Here is a 7,863-nt window from a genome sequence, read left to right on the forward strand (position 1 = left end):
GCGCATAGCGTAGAGACGTTATACCTCCTTTATTGCCTTGCGGATAGCCTTAGCTTATTATATAATAAAGGGAGATAGTAGAGAATTATTAGTTATTTAAGGGTAGGCGCTAAAGACTAGTAATATAAGTATAAGTCTATCTAGGCTAGCGGAATTATTAATAGCTTTAAAAGCTATTTATAAGGTAAGTTCTTTACTAGCGTCCTCTAGTTCTAAAGAGATAATCTTATATATATAGCGTAATAGTACGTAATATTGCTCTACTTTTTTAATACTACTATATGCCTTAATAGGGACTTCCTTAACCTTAATTGCTATTACCTTTATTTATTATTAAAACTCTATAGATAAGAAGTTCTTTCTTACGTTATAGATAATTTAATTAGGGGGTTTTAGGTAAATATTAATCTAGCATAATTAAAGGATATCCTATATATTCCTAGCTAATATATCCTTTAAGAAATATACAGCTTAGAAGGAGGTTAAGAAGTTAATAACTTAGAGTACTAGCTTGCCGCCAAGATATATAACGTTAATAATAATATAAAAGTTAAAGTTATAGTTATTTTTAAGGGTAAACTTAAATCGGCTAGGGGACTTCTAGTTTATTTAGTAGTAATAATAGTACTTTATAAGATGTTTAATTGCCTTAATTTTAACCTTATAGCCTACTTGCTAGGGAACCCTAAGTAATTAGTAAACTAATAGGTAACTAAAACAATAGTGTAGTTGGCGTAACTCTAACTTAGTTAAATAGCTTTGAGTAACGCTCTTTTCTAGTTATTAAAGAAGTAACTATGGGTAACTCTACTTGCGTATAATAGGCACCTAATTATCTCCCTACACGAGTATATTCTTAAGGTTATTAAGCTTAACGCCTAATTTATTTATATCCTTAATGTAAAATAGAAACGGAGTATTTATAGAAATAACGTGGAAAGTAATATATCCTAAAGGAGTTTAAACCCTAATTGTACTAAGAGAGATTATAGTACCTTTACTAAAATAAATCGTATATTAGCCTGCCGTTAATTAGTTAATCTAAATAGAGCTATTAGGCTGCTAGAGAGCTTAAACTTAAGGTTCTCCTACTATGGATACTTCTGCGGCTCCTATATCCGGTATAATACTATAAAAGACATTTGTTAAGTATTTATTGTTAAAGGAAAATACGGAACTCTTCTTTAGCTTATTAAAGATATTTAATTTTGTAATAGAATGGAGCGTAGATTAGTTATTAAGAACAGTAACGGTTTATATACTATTTACCTTACTATATTTAGTAAAGTATTAATTAGAAGAGTAGTTCTTAATTTCTATATTTATAAGGAGCTATTTAACCTTATTAACCTTAACCTTAAGATCTTTTACGCCTTCGTATTAAACCAGGAAGCTTTAAAAGTAAGCTATAGTAATTTTATAATTTCTAATATTTCTTATACTCTAATAAAACTTACTATATACCTTCTTTCCCTTATTAAGGGAGTGTTTAGTTAACTAGTAATTTAGCTTCTTATAAATATAGCACTTCTTTTAGCGATTACTTTAAAATAAACCTCTATAAGGACCTTTACGATTACCTTATAGTTAAGGTTAAATATACCCTTTACCGTATTCCCTACTACGGCTACTATATATTTAGTTAGTCTAGTTATAATTATATTAGTTAGGAATACTTAGTTAAGTAGGGTTTTTGGTATAAAACTATTAAGATTCTTATATTTATATTATAGTACCTATAGTAGAGCGTAGCTTAGTATATACTCCTTTAAATATATCTATAGGTTAATATAGCGCTAAATTATACTTAAGAATGCTATGGCAGGCTAAGATAACCTAGTCCCTTAGACTGTTCTTATTTTAGTAAGTCTCGGTAAGGCTATATTAAATTTTCTAAAGTTTATTAAAGAGTAGTTAAAGGCACTCTAAATAAGTCTTTATTAGGTTAAAAGTAATAGCTCTTTAGAATATAGTTTCCTACCATTTAGATATATAAAGTTGGCGATTTTTATTAGTTTTAAAATAAACTCTAGTAAGCTAAAGTATTATATTAAAGCTATAGTTTTTACCCGTAATATAGTTGTAATAGAATATTGCCGCCCGTCCCTTTAATATAATAGAGAAAGCGTAATAGTACTAATAGTATTAAATTCTAACCTTATTGCAACCGTTATAAGACCTATAGTTTTGCTAAGTATATTATATAGTTCTCCTCTAAATTTCTTCTTTTTGTCTAAATATACCTTTATTAGATTTATAACTTCTTATAATAGAGGCTTACCGGTTAGTTAAAATGGAAGAGTTAGAGGTAGTAGAGGAGGTAAAGGAAAAGCACCTCTAGGTAGAAGAGTAGCGTTCTAAAGGGTTTATTCTAAATTAAAGTTGGCTTCTAAAGAATATAGGTTAGTTTTAGGTTTTTATAGTTAACGTATAATCTTAGCTTCTATCTATACTAGTTCTTCTATACTAATAATAATAGCCTAAATATTACTAGTAATTGGGTTACCGTTCTTAGTAATATATACCCTATTCCTATAGAGGAAGTCTTAAAAATCCTAAATAATATTAACATTTCTAAGTGCCTAGGTGTCAACGGTCCATCCTATAAAATCCTCCCTAAAATATTCCCACAGCTATAAATCGGCGTAGTGGCTATTTTGGTAAAATAGAATATAGTATAAAAGAAAGCCGTTAACTTATTTTACGGTATAAGTTATTATATTAATAGTAAATTCATCCTAATTTTTATTAATAAGTTTCGCGTACGTAGCTACCCCTAGTAGTAAGGAGTCTTTCTAGTTATTTAGAGTAGCCATGTTTTTAGAGGAAGGGAAGTGTTATTAGTATAGGGATTATTATTTAGTACACGTTCGTAATAAGAATCTATAATTATTAGGCTTAGGACTAGTTCTAGCCGTAAATCGTAAAGACTTATAAAGTGTATTATTCTGCGTAATAAACGCAAGAATCTATAATTTAGGAGAGGCTTAGGACCAGTTCTAGCCTTTTAGATCCTTAAATTTGTGGAAGAGTTCTATTTAAGGTTTAGGACTAGTTTTAAGCTTAAAAAACAGCTTCCTTTAGCATAAGTAGCACTAGTATAGTAGCTTATCTCTTTTTAGTGAAATACCTAGCTGTTCTATAGTATAACAGTAAACTTAACCACTAATTAGCGTTAGTAATATAAAGTAATATCACGTATCTACAAGTTGTAGGTAGTATAATGATTATTATTCTATATCTCCCTTGCTTAAGAAAGGGCGAGGAGCTTAGAACTCCTCGCCACGCTAGTGCCGCGGCGATACGTGATAGCAACTTGCCTTACGTAATAGCAACTTATATATATTCCTAATAATAATAGTAAGCGATATAATATAAAACCGAGAAAGGAAAAAAAGAAATCTCCGTAAATTTAAAAATATAGTTTTAGATAACTTTTTTTCTAAAAATATATAAAAATTATATAACTTAAAAAACTACTTACTTTAGAGGCATTTTTAAAGCTCTAAAAGAGCTTAAGGATTGTAAATCTAGTATATAAGTTAGTATATAATATATATAGCGAATATAAAGCTCTAACTTACTTATTTTTAGCTTATTAATTAAGCGTTAGGGTATTTAAGGTTAAAGAGCTTAATTGAAAGTGAAGTTATTTAGGGCGCCAAGGCCTCGCGTATACTAGGCCGTTTTAGGCTTAGCGCCCTAATTGTCTACGCCTAAACGGTTACTATCTAAGAAGAAGTACAAAGGTGTAGGTAAAAAGTTCCTAGCCCCCCCTGCGCCACTAAAATGCCACCTAAAACGCTATATAAGTAAGCTTAGCGTCCTAATTTAGAAGAAGGTTTAGAGGTTTAGGGCCTCTTTAGAAGAAAGCGTAGATAGATAACATTATAATTAACACCTAAGTAGATATATATAATATATAGTATTACTTCTTCCGCCTTCTACCTCGTCCCTTTAGCCCCTGCACCTACACCTGCTTATATAGCTATTCGGGCCCAATAAACGTCTTATTAAGTAGTTCTATTAGTAGGTGGCGTTAAGGATTTCGCCGTAGTTCTGAAGGCTGTTCTAGAGGCGCTAGAGGTAGATCTTAGCTAGGTTCCTAAGGCAGTTTATAAGTATCTTATATAGTAAAAACAGTAGCAAGAGTAGCTCTAGTAGCGCTCTTAACTACTACTGCCTTATTTAGAGGAGTACGCTTCTTTCGTGGCTTCTTTAGCTTTAGCTATAGCTTATTGTTGTCCTCCTTGCCCTTATTAATATTAAATATATCCTCCTAATTATACTACGGAATATGGTGTTCTGGAGGCCCTATATGGCGTGGCTTATCTAATACGCCTTTATAATACTCGTTGCCTCCATTAAGTTTTATTATCTCCTCTATATAGTAAGGGATCCTCTTAATCTACTATTAAATTCGCTACTATTCTAACTCTTTTTAAGCTTTATACCAGGCTTTCTTAGTAGGCTTTTAGCGGGTAAGGGCGCCGTATTTAATAGTAACTCTCTTAAGGTATAGCCACGCTAGCTCTATTATATTTATATTAGGCGAATTACCACACTAAAGAATGTATTAAACTTCTATAGCGCTTAGCAAAAGATCGTAATATAGGGCGACGTAAGAGGGAGTTTTATCTTCTTAAATTATTATATTTAGATAATCCTTCTTATACGCTAGGGTAAACGGAATAAGCTTAGGCTTAAGAATATAGGTAGTATAGCAATACTAGTTAACTTCTTTGCTATTACCTCTTATAAGCTTACCTTGCTTTTTATCCCATTTCTATATAGGCTTCTTACCTTTAAGATTATAAAGTCCTCTCCTTCTTATCGCGGTATTAATCTCCTATTTAGCCTTAGCAATAGGCTTAAGTTTAGCGTTAATTTTAATAAGATCTTCTGTTACTATAGCTCGTTAGTATTTTATTTTAGGGGTCTAAATATAACAGGGGCCCTTTCTGTAATATAAATAGCTGCCCTAAAATATAAACTCTTAATAGCCCTTCCAACGAGGCCTTATTATAGACTTAAGAAAGCGTTTTTCTAGTTGCCTTTATACGTAATAACCTCTAAGGCGATAACTATCACATATCTAGGGGGGTCATTTGGCGCGGTTACGACCCGGGTTAATACGAGGTTAGGGCCACCCCTGCTAATAACGCGCCCGACCCCGCACTCGGTCGCGCAGCGACCGCCCCCAAGTACCCTCGCACGCGATTTTAGGCAAAAAGGTACACAATTTAAGTTTAATCGGTACTTCTAGGCGGTCGCGTAATATTGCTCTAAATTTAAAACACCTGCACTGCAGTAACCGAGACGCCTTAATGTAGGACTATACTCTAGTGACCGAGACATCTTAATATAGGACTGCACTATGGTTACTACAGTCCTATATCGAGGCGTTTTAGTTACCGCAGTCCTACATTAAGGCGTCTCGGTCGCTACAGTGCAGTCATATATTAAGGCGTCTTAGTCACTGCAGTCGTACATTAAGGCGTCTTAGTTACTATAGTGCAGTCCTATATTAAGACGTCTTGGTCACTAGTATAGTCTTATATTAAAACGTCTTAGTTACCGTAGTACATTCGTATATAGAGGCGTCTCGATTAGTTACCGTAGTACAGTTATATATTAAGGCGTCTTGGTTACTATAGTAAAATAACTATTTAGATATTCTTATAAAGCCAATCCAAAGAATACCGACCTCGTAGCTGTTCTAGCTGGTTAATAGCCTATCTCTTATCTCTTGCCGTACTATCTTCTGCGCGCCGTCTTATATCCTTAATTATCCTATAGCAATAGCTGTAGAATATAGCCTCGCCGTTAACCCGCTAGCGCGCCCCCTAGCAGTAATTAAGAGCTTCGATTAACGGCCCACCTACTAGCCCTAAAGTCCACTCAGCCTAGAGCTAAAATACTAAATTACCGCCCCGGAGCATCTTATATTTCCTTAACGGCGCTTATAGGTTAAGAATAAATAGAAGAGGTTAAGCGTTAGCTTGCGGCAGCTATAGTGGGGGTATAGTAGAAGCTTGCGGTAGCTGCGGCGGGGGTATAATAGAAGCTTACGGTAGCTGCTACGGGGGTACAGTAGACGTTATAGTAGACGTTATAGTAGACGGCTAAGTAGGCTCTACGACGGTAGACAGTTAAGAACCCCTTAGTATCTCTATAGGGGTCGGATATATAGGAGAGGGTTTATCTAAAGACGGAATCTGGCCGTTAATGCGTTTAGGAACAAATGCGGGTACGGGCATAAGTACGGATACGGGTATAGGTATAGGTATGGGGCCGTCTAAAGACAGCTATATAGACTCCGTAGGCCCTATCTAAATACCTATCTTCCCTTACTAAATTTATATAGGTGCGAATAATGCTAATGACCTTTCTATCTCGCTAAGGCGTTCTAAAATCGTCTATACGCGTAATTAAACCCCCTTTATCTCTAAGATCGCGGCCTTATATCTTAGCTTAGCTACAGCCTTATAAGCGGGCTAGTATTTCCGCATTATTATCTCGTCCGGTATAACTACGCTAGCTAGCGAGCTTTTTACCCGCGTGGCAAACCTCTAGTACTCCTTACAGCTAAAGAGGGAGTTCTTCTATAGAGGGTAGAGCGGGAACTACTTATATAGGATCACTAAGTCCTATAATAGGATTACCCTAAGTGCGTAGAGGAGGCGTAGAAATCTTAAGCCCGTAAGGTTAAGCTATACGACCTTATTATCTGCCCTCTCTAGGTAGTAGGTCTCTATGCGTTTTAGCTAGACATTAGTCTTAGGCCATATCTTTAAATAAAGTACCTTCTCTAGCACCTTCCGTATACGGGGAAGAAAGTAGCCTTTTCCTTCCTTTAGGAAGCTGGCGATTGACCGTATAAACGCACGGGGTAGGTAGCTAAGGTAGGCTCCCGTTATCGCGTCCGTATTCCAGCATCCGGCCTATCTAATTTAGGTCTCCTTAACGCCGCTAAGCTTAGCGTGCCAGACGCTCTACTTACGGGCGCTATAGGTCTTCTCTTTTAAATAAATCCCTACCCCCTAGAACATCTTTTTATTCCATTTAAACTATATATAATAGCTTAACGGCCATTACGGTACTTTAATACTGCTAGGGAAGACGTATAGGTTATAGTAGTCCTCTAACTACCGAAAGGATAGGAAGCTCTTAGCGCCGTCCTTACCCTAGTGGTTAAAAAAGTAGAAGGCTATTATAAAGAGAGGGTAGAGGATAGGGTCAGTATTACGCATATAGCCTATATACTCAACCTTGCCGTACTAATTCTACTTCCCTTATATCATCGATATAATTATATACGGCGCTAACTCGTCCGGTTTAGGCCCTTTGTTCTCTAGTTTAATAAGGATAAGGTTAGCAAGCTAAACGTNCCGTCTACTTTTACCCTAGGTAATAATAGTATAGCCTAAGGAACGGGTTAGAAAACGGTAGCCGTATAGACTAAATAGGGTATATACGAACCTAATAAATACTCGGCTGCAGTTTAAAGGTAAGACTTAATTAAGCCTAGCTTCTTAGAGCCCGTCTCCTAGCACTAAGTAATTGCCTTTTTAAGCCCTTTAACGTTATAGCCACTAGTAATTATAAATAGGCCTTAATTGATAAAGTTAACGCGTTAAATCCAGTCCTTATCGCAGCGGATACTATCTAATACCGCTAAGAGCTTCGCCCCCCACAGCGGCTGCGAGGTCTTACCTTCTAACTACTACGCGTAGAGCTTAGTAATAGCGGAGATATAGCTATTTATAACTAAGTATTGGACTATCTCGTTAAATAGGGCGTCTAGGGCCTCCTTATCCCATATCTCTTCCTCCTTTATAGCTTCCTCCCCTACGGCTACAG

This window comes from Cenococcum geophilum (genome assembly GCF_001692895.1).
Source record: "Cenococcum geophilum 1.58 unplaced genomic scaffold K441scaffold_27, whole genome shotgun sequence".
Classification (NCBI taxonomy): domain Eukaryota; kingdom Fungi; phylum Ascomycota; class Dothideomycetes; order Gloniales; family Gloniaceae; genus Cenococcum; species Cenococcum geophilum.